The sequence below is a fragment of the Macaca fascicularis genome, chromosome 5 (genome assembly GCF_037993035.2).
Source record: "Macaca fascicularis isolate 582-1 chromosome 5, T2T-MFA8v1.1".
NCBI classification, from domain to species: domain Eukaryota; kingdom Metazoa; phylum Chordata; class Mammalia; order Primates; family Cercopithecidae; genus Macaca; species Macaca fascicularis.
The window spans coordinates 93885292-93900976 of record NC_088379.1 but is presented as its reverse complement, the minus strand read 5'-3'; the positions used below and the strand labels follow the sequence as shown (position 1 = coordinate 93900976).

General features: G+C 40.3%; 1 long non-coding RNA gene across 1 annotated transcript; it reads left to right on the top strand.

Moving 5' to 3' along the window:
• Window positions 1–977: 977 nt before the first annotated feature.
• On the top strand, window positions 978–7568 carry LOC141410379 (uncharacterized). The gene is made up of 2 exons (XR_012435327.1): window positions 978–1929; window positions 6808–7568. It is a non-coding gene; the product is annotated as an uncharacterized lncRNA (long non-coding RNA).
• Window positions 7569–15685: the final 8117 nt, after the last annotated feature.

Here is a 15685-nt window from a genome sequence, read left to right as displayed (position 1 = left end):
TTCCGGCCAGGGTAGGTGTCTTCCGGTTGGCTGTCTTCCTACTTCTGCTGTCTTGCTGACGCACGCTGCTGATGCAAGTGGCCTTGCACCTTGGGACTGGGCCTGAGAAGGGAGGAGTTACTTATCCCCTTAGGCTTTCAGGCCCTGGGGAGAATCTTACATCTACAACTTACCTAAAACTAATTCTCAAGCCTCTATGCTAGTGAGTGGGAAAGGATCTTAAACTCATCATTTTAACTATCTCCATCTCCTATTTAATCTGCTTTTCAGGTAAATGCTCCACTTTCCAGACATTCTCCTTTCTGTACCACCTGAGTGCAGTGCCAATATGGGAACTACAATGAAAGATTGGAGGGAAAGGATAAAGCAGTTTATTCAAGTCAGGAGAGAATGCTATTTCCTTGATAGTGTTTATCAATAGAGTTCATCATTGCATCACGAACTTTTATAGAAATTTCTTCACACTTTTGGCCTTTATCATCACCAGTTTATACTGAGGGAAATAAAAATATTGAGCCTCAAAATATATTTTGAGATGACTGTCAGACAGCAAACAGAAGTTTCCTTGAAAAGCTTAACTAGTTTGTATTTAAGCTTTTGTGGGAGGAATTTGCAGAGTAGGGAGGAGTAAAAGTAAATGAGAGAAAAATTCTTAAGAAAGGACATGAACAGAGAGATTGAGCACATAATTTTAAAAGGAATTTCAGTCAACTGAAAAAATTGTTCATAATGGGATCCAAAGAGAAAAAGCGGAAAAGATATATATATATATATATATATATACACGCACACACAGAAGCAGCAAAGATATAAATATATATGTATACAAAAACAGAAAAGATATATATATACACGCATATATGTATATATATATCTTTGTGTGTGTGTATATATATAGAGAGAAAGAATATCAGCTTTTAATTGAGCTTATTTTAACCATAGAGCTTGCATTTAGTCCATTCTTGCATTGCTATAAAGAAATACCTGAGACTGGATAATTTATAAAGAAAAGAGATTTAATTGGCTCACAGTTCCACAGGCTGTGCAGGAAGCACGATGCTGGCATCTGCTCTACTTCTGGGGAGGCCTCAGGAAGCTTAAAATTGTGGCAGAAGGTAAAGGGGGAGCAGGCACCTTATATGGCAGGAGCAGGAGCAAGAGAGAGACAGGGGAGGTGCTACACACTTTTAAACAACCAGCTCTCATAAGAACTCACTCACTATCACAACAGCACCAGGGGGATGGTGCAAAACCATACAGGAAGGATCCACCACCATGATCTGACACCTGTACATGTCTGAAAGAAACAAACACCATCTATTCTCTCTGACAGCTGCTACCTATGAGATTTCCTCTACGTCACAAGACCATCTTTGCTAGCCAGGCCTCCTCTTCTCTCCTTCTCGTAACCTGTTTTGTCGTGATCCAAGCCCCCATTCTTTCTGTAACTCACGATGGTCTATGAGTTTCTGCATCCCACTGGGGCAGGGGTGGGTGATCATTCTGTGATGCTCCCCATGTACACGTTCATAAAATGTGTATGCCTTTTCTCCCATTAATTTGCCTTTCGTGAGTTGACTTTTTTGTAAACTGTCTGAGGGTAAAGGGGAAGTGCTCCCTTTGCCCTACAGTTTTGGCACTGTGAGCAGGATCACGAAAGCTGCTCTGTTTATTTGGAAGCTGCAGTGAGGGGAATCTAAGCCCTGATTGGCTAGCATAAAGGTAAGAATTTATTTATTTATTTTATTTTATTTCATTTTATTTTTTGAGACAGAGTTTCACTCTTGTTGCGTAGGCTAGAGTGCAATGGCGCGATCTCGGCTCACTGCAACCTCCGCTCCCAGGTTCAAGCGATTCTCCTGTCTCAGCCTCCTGAGTAGCTGGGATTACAGATGCCTGCCACTATGTTTGGCTAATTTTTGGTATCAGGTAAGAATTTCTTAAAAGTCATGCCTCTGGACCCACTCTCTCTCCCTCTGTGGAATCCTGTCAAGAACATGGTAAAGGTCACTTTTTTTACCCCTCTGAAATCTTGATTAATGTGAGAGAAAGATTTGTGTGAGTATTTGTAGGCATAGAGACTCTGGCATGCTTTTCGGTCCTTTGTGGTATGGAGGTTCCTATTGTTTGATCCCTTTCTTCCCAGAAATAATATTTTCCTTGGTCTTTGTCTTTCTATGTTGTTCTGTCGTAAAGAGGGGTATCAGATAAGGTTCCCTCTCATCTTGTTCTATGTCCTCAAGAGCTTGACCTGTGGCGAAGTGGAAGCAATCTCTCTGGGTCTCTACCATCTGGGGTGCATGATTTCTGGGTCATGTCAGGTGGTCACTCAGAAAGTGGCTGGGAACCAGAGACTTTGTTCTTAATGTGTCAAGTTCTTGAGAGAGTTTGTCATAAGAAGTCTCATCCATAAAGGGCTTTTGTCACCTCAACCCTTCTTGACAGGTTAGTGCTGGGAAAGTCCAATTCCAGAAGGGCCTACCTGATGTCGCATATTAACTGGTCTGTGATTGACAGTCTCCCACAAATTTGTGGACTACTGCCTATGGGCAACAAGAGTATTCTGCTGTCTTGGCCTATTCTGGGAGTTAATTTTTCAGGGAGGATCTTTGGGACAGCCTCTTCTGTGCCCTCTCTGAGAAAATACCTTCTCAACCTGGATAATTACATCCTAGGCTTTCCATAAAGAGGCTACTGGAATGAGTCACAATTGGAATAAAATGCACTATTGGAAGTTCAGTGGCCAGAAGATGGATCCTTTAAACCAGATTCCTAAATTTTTGTTTTGTTGTTAGAAACAGAGTCTTGCTGTGTCACCCAGGCTCTGGAGTGCAGTGGTACAATCATGACTTAAGAAAGCCTCAAACTCCTCATCACCTAAGTGGTCCCCTGCCTCAGCCTTCCAAATAGCTTGGACTATAGGTGCATGCCACCATGACTGGCTAATTTTTTTATTATTATTATTCTGTAGAGACAGTGTCTCACTATGCTGTCCAGGCTAGTCTCAAACTCCTGGCTTCAAGTGATCCTCCCATCTCAGCCTCCCAAAGTGCTGCGATTACAGGCGTGAGTCATCATACCTGCCAACTCCTAAATTAAAAAAAAAAATAGAGATATCTTATTTTAAAAAGTTAATGGAAGCTCAAATTAAAAGAGACATAATAGTGTTACGACTAGCCTTAGAAATTCTCCTGACAAAATTAAAGAGCAAAAATCTGTCCTAAAACAAAGTTAAAATCCTTTATAAGCTCAAACTTCCTGCTCTGATCCCTGCAGGGTTCACAATAAAGGTGGCTTCACTTTGTAGTCCTGTGCTTTTACAAGTGCAGCCTGGGTTTGATTCCCAAGCAGAGAATTAAATTGAGTGAAAATCAGTGAAATTGGTCTCATTATAAAACCCTATGGTAAGTTCCCATGCTTCTGTGTAACCTTGGCATCCATTTCTAATATTCCTATAACACTCTCAAACTCCTTCTTAAAAAAGATTTAATTCTCTCTCTATGTGCTTTGAGATGTAAATTTATTACCCTGTTTCCTCTAAAACCCAGTAGGGGCTTAGGCCATGTGAGATAAACTTTAACCTTTTTCATGTACAAAGGCACAGTTTTAATCCAACTGTCCTTTAAAACTAGGTAGTTTTAGAAATCTATGGCTAAAAATTTTAAGTCAAAGAATATAAAGTCTTTGTGTCTATCTTTATTTTTATGCCTACATGTCTATGTTTATATATTGTCTATATGTCTTTAAGTAAATGAGTACTCATGAATTAAGTAAATAAGCCCTAATGTTTGACAAGTTCATGTGATTTTGTTAATCTTTGGTAAAGAGAGTTACACAATTTTAATAAAATAAAATAGAAATGTCTTCATAATTTAATTTAGACTTTTTTGCTGGGTCTGTTTGTCAGACAGATTTATACTGTCTCTACTGTATGTTTTAAGGTCATAAAACTGTTACTTCTTTGGGAGGCTGAGGTGGGCAGATTATGAGATGAGGAGTTGAAGACCAGCCTGACCAACGTGGTGAAACCCCATCTCTACTAAAAATACAAAAATTATCTGGGCGAGTTGGCATCCTGTCATCCCAGCTACTCAGGAGGCTGAGGCAGGAGAATAGCTTGAACCTGGGAGGCAGAGGTTGCAATTAACTGAGATTATGCCTCTGCACTCCGGCCTGGGTGACAGTGTGAGACTCTGTCTCAAAAAAGCAAAACAAAACAAAACAAAACAAAAAAACCTGTTATTTCTGTGATATTTTTGATACTTGCTTTTTTTGATAGTTTGTAAGCTTATGTCTTTGGAGTTGAGCCTTTAGATTCTGAAGCCTAGGCAAATGACCATGGTGAGACCTGGGACAATACCTGAGCCCTGTCCCCCCGGCCTAGCTATGCCTCTTGGCCATGCTGGGAGGGGTTAGATCCTCCAGGAATTGTCTTCATGGTTGTGCATCTGGTACATAATTAAAATTGCTTTTTTCCTAGGTTTTTCACTGAAAATTAGGGTTACTAAGAGTTAACATCATAATTAACATAGGTAATTACAACTACTAGATATAAGAAAAGCAATTCTATCTGCTGAAGTATATAAGAAAAGTAAAATGCATTTTTGGTAAAAAAAAAAAAAGTTTATAAAAAGGCATGAGAATATGCTTTTTGTTAAAGGAAAAGTAATTTTTCCTAGTTTAGAGGTTTTTGAAAGCTGCTTTAAATTTTAAGAATAAGAACATTGATAATACTGAATGAACATAGAAAGTCGAGGAAAAGAGAGAATGGAAAATTTGGAATGATTTATAAAAGGTTTGTGGAAATCGTAATTTGTGGTCAAAACTGACTGAGATGGATGAATTTGTTCATAAGGTTTTATTAAAATTAACTTTAGCATTAATAATATACTGATGTAGACTTTGGTTTTCTAGAGAATGAGATTTTTTGTAAATAATAAGAGATAGTAAAAAGGTTTGTTTACTTCTTAAGTAAACTGCAAAAGAAAGAGAGACAAAAAATAGGTTAAGTTTGCCTTGTGGTGGCTTTATTAGGTCTTATGATTGTTGGGGAAACTGAGTCTCTTCACTATCAAAGAGTAAAGATTTTTGCTTTTGAAATTTTTTTTTGAGAAAGAGTCTTGCTTTGTCCCCCAGGCTGGAGTGCAGTGGCTTGATCTTGGCTCACTGCAACCTTTCCCTCCAGGGTACAAGTGATTCTCCTGTCTCAGCCTCCTGAGTAGCTGGGATTATAGGTGCCTGACACCACAGCTGGCTAATTTTTGTATTTTTAGTAGAGATGGGGTTTCACCATGTTGGCCTAGCTGGTCTTAAACTCCTGACCTCAAATTATCTGCCCACTTTGGCCTCTCAAAGCACTGGGATTATAGTGTGAGCCATCATGCCTGGTCCACTTTTTGAAATCTTTTAATTATCATTTTGGATAATTAAAAGATAATTGAATAATTCATCCAAAATGATAATTTATCCAAAATGATAATTTATCCAAAATGATAATTGTAGGGACCTGCAATCCTATTTTGACCAAGTGTTTTAAAACTTTAATATTTGACATTCTTCCCAAAAACAAAATTTCAAATTCTATATTCTGTCATTTTTATCTCAAACTAACATTTTGGATATTAGGGTCTCTATAAATACAAGAGAGACACATTAGGCTTATTTGATAAGTTAAAATCAAATGGGAAGCATCATCAAATAAGAAATGGTGTTTAACTTTCTTTGAGTTATATTTATATAAATGTGTTATTGATATATATTCCAGAATTGTATTTTGTTACTAAAATTCTGATTGTTTTAGTATATATTATTGGTAATAATTATAATTATTATGTTAAATTATTGTTTTACTTTGTTTCTTCTCAAAAAGCAATTTATAATTGGTTATAGTCCAAAATTTTCTTCTTCTTCAAGGAAATTTATGGAAAGGAACCTGACACTTATTATTGGATACAGATTTCTCATAACTTTGGAGGTCATACCATTGGTCTAGGTAAAAAAACATCTAGGACTCTAAAAAGATGATACATTCATGAAGATTGCTAACCCAACATCAAATGGAACAAAAATTAATTACATGGGAGTAAATTATTAGAGGACTGAAATAAGTTTTGTGACTTTTTTTGGTTTGAAACATGGCTGATTCTTTTTGTTTTGTTTTCCATGGTCAAAAAAACTTTTTTTCTCCCTTGAGCTATTTATAACTTATAACAGTTTTGTTAAATATACCTTTGTGAGCACATGTGAATCATTTAGCTTTCTCTCAACCTAATTTCTCCAGAATTTGGAAACTATTTGTGAGTATTCTTAATTTATAGCAATATAATTATTTACATAAGTTCAATAACAATATTTTTTTCTTTAATAAAAGGACAGAGTTAGAGGCACTGGTTATTTTACCAAGGCTTTGACTAGAATGGCATATTTTCAGACATGAACAGACTGCTTTAAGGAATTCACATTGACTTTATTGAGCTGCTAAGACATCCCTTGGGCAGACTGGCCTGGTACTTTTTCTATGCAGTTCCTTTACAAGGTTTCTGAGCTATGGTGAGAATGTAACTTTCTGACAGGCCCATGCACCTCATGTTATTTTGAGACCTCAAGAAAAGAGAAATTCATCCAATTTGTACAGGTATTGAAGACAGTACAGTGGCAAATCCTTGGATTGGCTTTCCACCCTCAAGGCTTTTAAAAATGTAATCTGTCAGACTGCCACTGCAATCCAAAGATGCTCCCGAGACTCCAGAAAAATGATTCTATTGACTACTCCAGACATTAACCTTAATTTTTCTTCTGTATCCATAGGAATGCCTCTTATTAAAGACCTGTTTTCCTGCATCATATGTAGAGGCCTAGCCCATCTGTAATGTCGCCTCCTGGAATGGGACATAGCTGTTTAATTGAGCTGATCTATCCTCAGAACTAAGAGACTCACTAAAGAAGATATGGAATTCTATATTTAACTGCTCTTTTCTGCTTATCCCAATTGTTTTTTCCACTTTTTTTTCTATATCCAACAACCTCTAACCAAAATCTCTCCAAAGCAATCAGCTTGGCTTTTAATATGTGAAACTTTTAAAAGTTTCAAAGTGGGAACTAAAGGATATCAAAATATTTTATCCCCCAAAATATATTTCTTTGACATATTTTGAGATGGCTGTCAAAGAGCTAGCATACAGAAGTAGCCCTGCAAAGTTATATCTTGTGGGGGAAATTTGCATCTGTAGAAAATCTGCATTGATGATGCCAGGCCTTCCCTTGCCTAGATCTGGGAAAGATTAACTGACAGTCTGAAACACCTTTAAAGGTCTGAAAGAAACATTTGCCATCTATTCTCTAACGGGACTGCTACCTGTGAAGTTTCAACTACATAATGAGACCACCTTTGCTAGGCAAACCTTCTCTTTTCTCCCTCCCATAATCTGTTTTGCCACAGTCCAAGCCCTCATTCTTTTTGTAACCTCAAGATGGCATTTAAGCTGCTGTATTCCATTGTGGGGGTTAGGTAATCACTCAGCAATGTTCCCCATGTGTATGCTTATAAAATGTGTATGATTTTTCTCCAATTAATCTGCCTTTTGTGAGCTGATTTCTCATCAAACCTTCAGAAAGCAAATGGGAAGTTGTCCCTTGGGCCCCTACAATGATATCTAGGCACACTTGAATCAGAATGTAGCGATTCAAATGCTTGAGTTACAGAAAACTTTTGAAGGACTATAGTAAACTGCCTGTTCACATCAGTAGAGATTTGACTTGTTGAATTCTAAAAAATGCAAACCATGATTGCTTCTAATTCCCCCTAGTTAATACTCATTAAATGCTTTCTAAGTTGCAGACCCCATCCTTGGAGGTTCACGGAATTATTCTGTTGAATCATCATAGCAACACTATCAAGCAGGTACAGTTATTATGCTTGTTTCACATAAGATGAAACTGATGCATTAAGGAATAAAGTAACTCACACACCCAGGAAGTGATGTAGCTGGTATATGATACCAGACAGTCTGACTTCAGAGCCTTCACTCTTGGTACACATAAAACACATTAATTTTCTCAAGAAAGCACAGGAACTTATTTATAATTGAATTAAATTTATGGAACTTATTCTCGCTAGTGGATTGCCTTGTGATATTTGGCAGACTTGCAGAGGCATCTGAAGGATGTAAAATCATGTCATCAGAAGAGAGTCATAAACTTGGATAAATATGTCATCATTTGTGTTTATGGGGACTTCCATGAGAGGGCAAACCTCAGGATACATTTAAATCATCAAACATCTGGGGAGCTCTAAGTTTCAGGAAAATCTGAAAGGGACTAGGGATGCTAAGTAGCTGTAGTAATGCTGAAATGATAAGGGACTAGTGTTGGGTCTGCCTAGAAACCCTAGTATCTCTGTTTTACAAAAATTACAATTTTTTTTTGAAATTTTCTTAGAAAACAAAACAAAACCACCACCCATGAGATAAACCTGGAGTGAGAATGAAAAGGTATCCCTATGGCTCAGGAATAAATCAATCCTTCAAATACTATTAGCTGTACTGACTTTGTGAGGACCTCCTGGGTCACCAGGTTGGTATAAAATTATCTTAAACTGAAGACTTTTATGATTCAACAGATGCAGAAAGCAGCCTTCTTGGAGCTTCACTTATCTGACTTCACAGAAACTTCTGAGACATGAAGACTGCCATAAATTCTCTTTTGGGGGAAGCTTCTACTCCCAGGAGAGAGACCAAGAGTATGCCTACCATAATTTCCCTCTGGGGTTGTGGGGAAGTTTTATGAACTTGAAAAGGACTAAGACCATGCATAGCAGTATAAACAAACAACATCACAAACTTTATCTACTGTTTGTCTTTCCTAAATGTACTTAATCTATTCTTCCATAGAAATCTTTTCTCCTTCCTTTCCTCTATTGAATTACATATGTAAGCCTTTGGCTTTAATCATTTAGTCAGCCAGTTACTTCTTTTGTTGACTCCCGCCTGCATACAATAAACCTTTTTTCCCCTGTTAATCTGCCTTTTGTCAATTTAATTCACAGGCCTGCAGACACTAACTCTGAGAGAGTAGAGGAAAAGCTTTTTCCTCCCTGCAACTACATACATTTACAACATTGTAGTATAAAATTAAACCTACAACTATATAATTCTGTTTAAAATAATATTTTCTTTTTTTTTTTTTTGAGACCGACCCTTGCTCTGTCACCCAGGCTGGAGTGCAGTGGTGCAATCTCTGCTCACTGCAACCTCTGCCTCCCAGGTTCAAGAGATTCTTCTGCCTCAACCTCCCAAGTAGCTGGGATTACAGGTGCGTGCCACCACACCTGTCTAATTTTTGTACTTTTAATAGAGATGGGGTTTCACCATGTTGGCCAGGCTGGTCGTCTCAAACTCCTGACCTCAGGCAATCCACTTACCTCAGCCTCCCAAAGTGCTGGGATTACAGGTGTGAGCCACTGTGCCTGGCCTGTATAAAATAATATATTTCTAATAAACTATTTTACTATTTATAAAAATTAGGAGCTGGTAATGGACACAAAGAGAGATAGACATGCAGATAGCCTAATTACCTCTAATGACTATGCCTATATTATGTTCCCTGCCTTCATTTCTTCTGTTTACTCCTGGTTAGAGGTGGGCACATTACCCACGACTATGCTAACTCTCCTGTCTCTGTAAATGACTGAAAGATTTGGCATGAAACCAAAATCAGGTCAATCAGAATTTGTTTCCTGAGATTTTTATTATTTTTGTTTTCTTTTCAAATCCCATTGAAACTGCCTTTGCAAAATTATGACAGTAAGAGAAATCTGATGTAGTTGACTCCATCTTGCTGTTGACCTCCAAGCTATCCTTGGTTTTTCCTTGGAATAAGCCAAGCTAACATTGGGAGGAACTTAGTTTATAGTTTAACTTGAAAGTAGGGATGATAATAGTCTCTGTATTAGTCCATTCTCACATTGCTATAAAGAACTACTTACTGGAGACTTCGTAGTTTATTTAAATAAAATAGTTTTCAATTGACTCACAATTTCACAGATTGTACAGGAGGCATGGCTGAAGAGGCCTCAGGAAACTTACAATCATGGCAGAAGGCAAAGGGGAAGCAAGCATATCTTCACATGGTGACAGAAGAGAGAGCAAAGGGGGAAGTGCCACACACTTTTACACCAGCAGATCTCGTGAGAACCCACTCACTATCACAAGAAAAGCAAAGGGGAAATTCGACCCCATGATCCAATCACCTCCCAACAGTTCCCTATGTTGGGAATTATAATTTGACATGAGATTTGGGTGGGGACACAGAGCCAACCCATTACAGTCCCTCCCTAAAACTAATTCCCTCCTTTCACAGGGACTCAAAATCACCTTTGTAAGTCTAATGAAAGGCCACAGGAATAGGATTATGGGAGGGGCTTGAACCCTGCTAAAATGTAGGCATAGTTCCTATAATTCCTTACTACTCAAGGGTCATGTGACCAGGCCAGAGGGCTATTATCGTTTAAACTATAAACTAAATGTCTCCCAGAGTTAGCTTGGCCCAAGCCCAAGAACAATCAAGGGCAGCTAAAGGCAAGATGAAGGTTGGTTCAATCAGATCTCTTCTACTGCCAAAATTTTCTCACTGATAAAATTTTTGGAAAGGCAGTTTCCAGAGGATAGGTGGAGAATAGATGCAGTTGATAAGCTTTGTTCAGGCATGAGTTACAGTGCTGTTGGTTGTGAGTTAAATGTAAATAAATTAACAAGTATATTAAGGTATCTTAACAGAAACACACATAAAACCAGGTTATATATTGATCAATTGACAAAAAGGTGACAATTGATCAATTGACAAAAAGATCTTACAGGATCCTTGCCCTATATTTCCTTTAAGAACAATGATTCACCATTCACTAATTCGGTATTCACAACAACTCTGGGAAAGGAAAATATCTTGGGCCACCAAAATCACTAAGCTAAAAGGAAAATTCAAGCTGAGAACTGCTCAGGGCGCATTTACCTCCCATTCTCTTCAAGGTCGTCCCTCTGTTCACAGAGATAGATGTGTGTTCTGATTGCCTTTTTTGGAAAGGTTTATCAGAAACTCAAAAAATGCAACCACTTGTCTCTCACCTACCTGTGATGTGGAAGACCCCCAGGGCAGGGATGGGGGGCAGGGCAGGGGGGTGGGGGCTTGCTTTGAGTTGTCTCTGCCTTTCTGTATGGAACCAATGTACTTCTTACATATATTGATTGATGTCTCATTTCTCCCTTAAATATATACAACCAAGCTGTGCCCCAACCACTTTGGGCACATGTCGTCAGGACTTCCTGAGGTTGTGTCACGGACATGCATTCTCAACCGTGGCAAAATAAGTCTTCTAAATTAACTGAGACCTGTCTTCAATTTTTGGGGTTCACAACTTTATAGACCATAACTACCACAAAAAATGAGGACATTCTATATATTTAACTGTATATTTACAGTAGTCCTCCCTTATCTATGTGTCAGGCCTCTGAGCCCAAGTTAAGCCATCATATCACCTGTGACCTGCACATATACATTCAGATGGCCTGAAGCAAGTGAAGAGTCACAAAAGAAGTGAAAATGGCCAGTTCCTGCCTTAACTGATGACATTCCACCATTGTGATTTGTTTCTGCCCCACCTTAACTGATTGATTAACCTTGTGAAATTCCTTCTCCTAGCTCAGAGGCTCCCCCACTGAGCACCTTGTGACCCCCGCCCCTGCCTGCAAGAGAACAACCCCTTTCGAGACTGTAATTTTTCATTACCTACCCAAATCCTATAAAACAGCCCCACCCCTATCTTCCTTGCTGACTGTTTTCGGACTCAGCCTGCCTGCACCCAGGTGATTAAAAAACTTTATTGCTCACACAAAGCCTGTTTGGTGGTCTCTTCACATGGACATGCATGACATTTGGTGCCATGACTCGGATTGGGGGACCTCTCTTGGGAGATCAGTCCCCTGTCCTCCTACTCTTTGCTTAGTGAGAAAGGTCCACCTACGACCTTGGGTCCTCAGACCAACCAGCCCAAGGAACATCTCACCAATTTTAAATTAGGTAAGTGGCCTCTTTTTACTCTCTTCTCCAACCCCTCTCACTATCTCTCAACTTCTTTCTCCTTTCAATTTTGGTGCCACCCTTCAATCTCTCCCTTCTCTTAATTTCAGTTCCTTTCCCTTTTTGGTAGAGACAGAGGAGACACATTTTAACCACGAACCCAAAACTCCGGCCTGCTCATGAACTGGGGGAGACAGTCTTCCCTTGGTGTTTAATCACTGCAGGGACGCCTGCCTGATTATTCACCCACATTTCAGAGGTGTACGATCACCACAGGGATGCTTGCCTTGATCCTTCACCTTGGTGGCAAGCACCACCTCCCCGGCAGGGGGGCAAGTATCCCCCCACCCCTTCTCTCCATGTCTCTACCCTCTCTTTTCTCTGGGCTTGCCTCCTTCACTATGGGCAACCTTCCACCCTCCATTCCTCCTTCTTCTCCCTTAGCCTGTGTTCTCAAGAACTTAAAACCTCTTCAACTCCCACCTGACCTAAAACCTAAATGCCTTATTTTCTTCTGCAATACCGCTTAACCCCAATTCAAACTCAACAATGGTTCCAATAGCCAGAAAACATCACTTTCAATTTCTCCATCCTACAAGATCTAGATAATTCTTGTCATAAAATTGGCAAATGGTCTGAGATGCCTGACGTCCAGGCAGTCTTTTACACATTGATCCCTTCCTAATCTCTGCTCCCAGTGCAATTCATCCCAAATCTTTCTTCTTTCTCTCTGGTCTGTTCCTTCAGTCTCCACCCCAAGCTCTGAGTCCTTTGAATCCTTTTCTATGGGCCCATCTGACCTCTCCCCTCCTCCCCAGGCTGCTCCTTGCCAGGCTGAGCCAGGTTTCAATTCTCCCTCAGCCTCTGCTCCCCACCCTATAATCCTTCTATCATCTCCCCTCCTCACACCCAGTCCGGCTTACAGTTTCATCCTGCGACTAGCCCTCCCCAACCTGCCCAACAATTTCCTCTTAAAGAGGTGGCTGGAGCTAAAGGCATAGTCAAGGTTAATGCTTCTTTTTCTCTATCAGACCTTTCCCAAATCAGTTAGCATTTAGGCTCTTTTTCATCAAATATAAAAACCCAGCCAAGTCCATGACTTGTTTGGCAACAACCCTTAGACACTTTACCGCCCTAGATCCAGAAAGGCCAGAAGGCCATCTTATTCTCAATATGCATTTTATTACTCAATCTGCTCCTGACATTAAATAAAGCTCCAAAAATTAGATTCTGGCCCTCAAACCCCATAACAGGACTTAATTAACCTTGCCTTCAAGGTGTACAATAGTAGAGAAGAGTTGCAATTACTTGCCTCCACTGTGAGAGAAACCCCAGCCACATCTCCAGCACACAAGAACGTCAAAACGCCTAAGCCACAGTGGCCAGGCATTCCTTCAGGACCTCCTCCCCCAGGATCTTGCTTCAAGTGCCGGAAATCTGACCACTGGGCCAAGGAATGCCTGCAGCCCGGGATTCCTCCTAAGCCATGTCCCATCTGTGTGGAACCCCACTGGAAATTGGACTGTCCAGCTCATCCAGCAGCCACTCCCAGAGCCCCTGGAACTCTGGCCCAAGGCTCTCTGACTGAGTCCTTCCCAGATCTTCTCAGCTTAGGGCTGAAGACTGACACTGCTCGATTGCCTTGGAAACCTCCTGGACCATCACAGTTGCTTTGGGTAACTCTTACATTGGAGGGTAAGTCTGTCCCCTTCTTAATCAATCCACGTTACCTTCTTTTCAAGGGCCTGTTTCCCTTGCCTCCATAACTGTTGTGGGTATTGACAGCCAGGCTTCGAAACCTCTTAAAACTCCCCAACTCTGGTGCCAACTTAGACAATATTCTTTTATGCACTGTTTTTCAGTTATCCCTACCTGCCCAGTTCCCTTAGTAGGTCTAGGCATTTTAACTAAATTATCTGCTTCCCTGACTATTCCTAGGCTACAACCACACCTCATTGCTGCCTGTTTCCCCAGTTCGAAGCCTCCTTCACGTCGTCTCCTTGTATCTCTCCACCTTAATCCACAAATATAGGACACCTCTACTCTCTCCTTGGTGACTGATCATGCACCCCTTACCATCCCATTAAAACCTAATAACCCTTACCCCACTCAACACCAATATCCCATCTCACAGCACACTTTAAAAGGATTAAAGCCTGTTATCATTCGCTTGTTACAGCATGGCCTTTTAAAGCCTATAAACTTTCCTTACAATTCCATCATATTACCTGTCCAAAAACTGGACAAGTCTTACAGGTTAGTTCAGGATCTGCCCCTTATCAACCAAATTGTCTTGCCTATCAGCTCCAGGGTGCCAAACCCATATACTCTCCTATCCTCAGTATCTCCCTCCGCAAGCCCTCCACAACACATTATTCTGTTCTGGATCTCAAACATGCTTTCTTTACTATTCCTTTCCACCTTTCATCCCAGCCTCTCTTCACTTTCACTTAGACTGACCCTGACACCCATCAGTCTCAGCAACTTACCTGGGCTGTGCTGCCACAAGGCTTCATGGACAGCCCCCATTACTTCAGTAAAGCCCTTTCTCATGATTTACTTTCTTTCCATCCATCTGCTTCTCACCTTATTAAATATTTTGACAACCTTCTACTTTACAACCACTCCTACAAATCTTCCCAACAGAACACTCTCCTGCTCCTCTAACATCTATTCTCAAAAGGATATCACATATCCCCCTCCAAAGCCCAAATTTCTTCCTCATCCATTACCTATCTTAGCATATTTCTCCATAAAAACAGACGTTCTGTCTCAGCTGATCTTCTGCTGATCTTCTCTGGCTAATCTCCCAAACCCCAACGCCTTCTACAAAGCAACAACTCCTTTCCTTCCTGAGCATGGTTAGATACTTTTGCCTTTGGATACCTAGTTTTAACGTCCTGACTAAACTATTATATAAACTCACAAAAGGAAATCTAGCTGATCCCATAGATCCTAAATCCTTTCCCCACTCCTCTTTCCATTCCTTAAAAACAGCCCTAAAATCTGCTCCCACACTAGCTGTCCCTGACACATCCCAACCTTTTCATTACACACAGCCGAAGTACAGGGCTGTGTGGTCAGAATTCTTACACAAGAGCCGGGACTGCGCCTGTAGCCTTTCTGTCTAAACAACTTAACCTTACTGTTTTAGCCTAGCCCTCATGTCTGCGTGCAGCAGCTGCTGCTGCTTCAATACTTTCAGAGTCCCTCAAAATCACAAACTGTGCTCAACTCACTCTCTACAGTTCTCATAACTTCCAAAATCTATTTTCTTCCTCACACCTGATGCATATACTTTCTGCCCCCTGGCTCCTTTGGCTATACTCACTCTTTGTTGAGTTTCCCACAATTACCATTGTTCCTGGCCTGGACTTCAATCCGGCCTCCCACATTATTTCTGATACCACACCTGACCCCCATGACTGTATCTCTCTGATCCACTTGACATTCACTCCATTTTCCATATTTCTTTCTTTCCTCTTCCTCACCATGATCATACTTGATTTATTGATGGCAGTTCCACCAGGCCTGATCACCACTCACCAGCAAAGGCAGGCTATGCTATAGTATCTTCCACATCTATCATTGAGGCTACCACTCTGCCCGCCTCCAC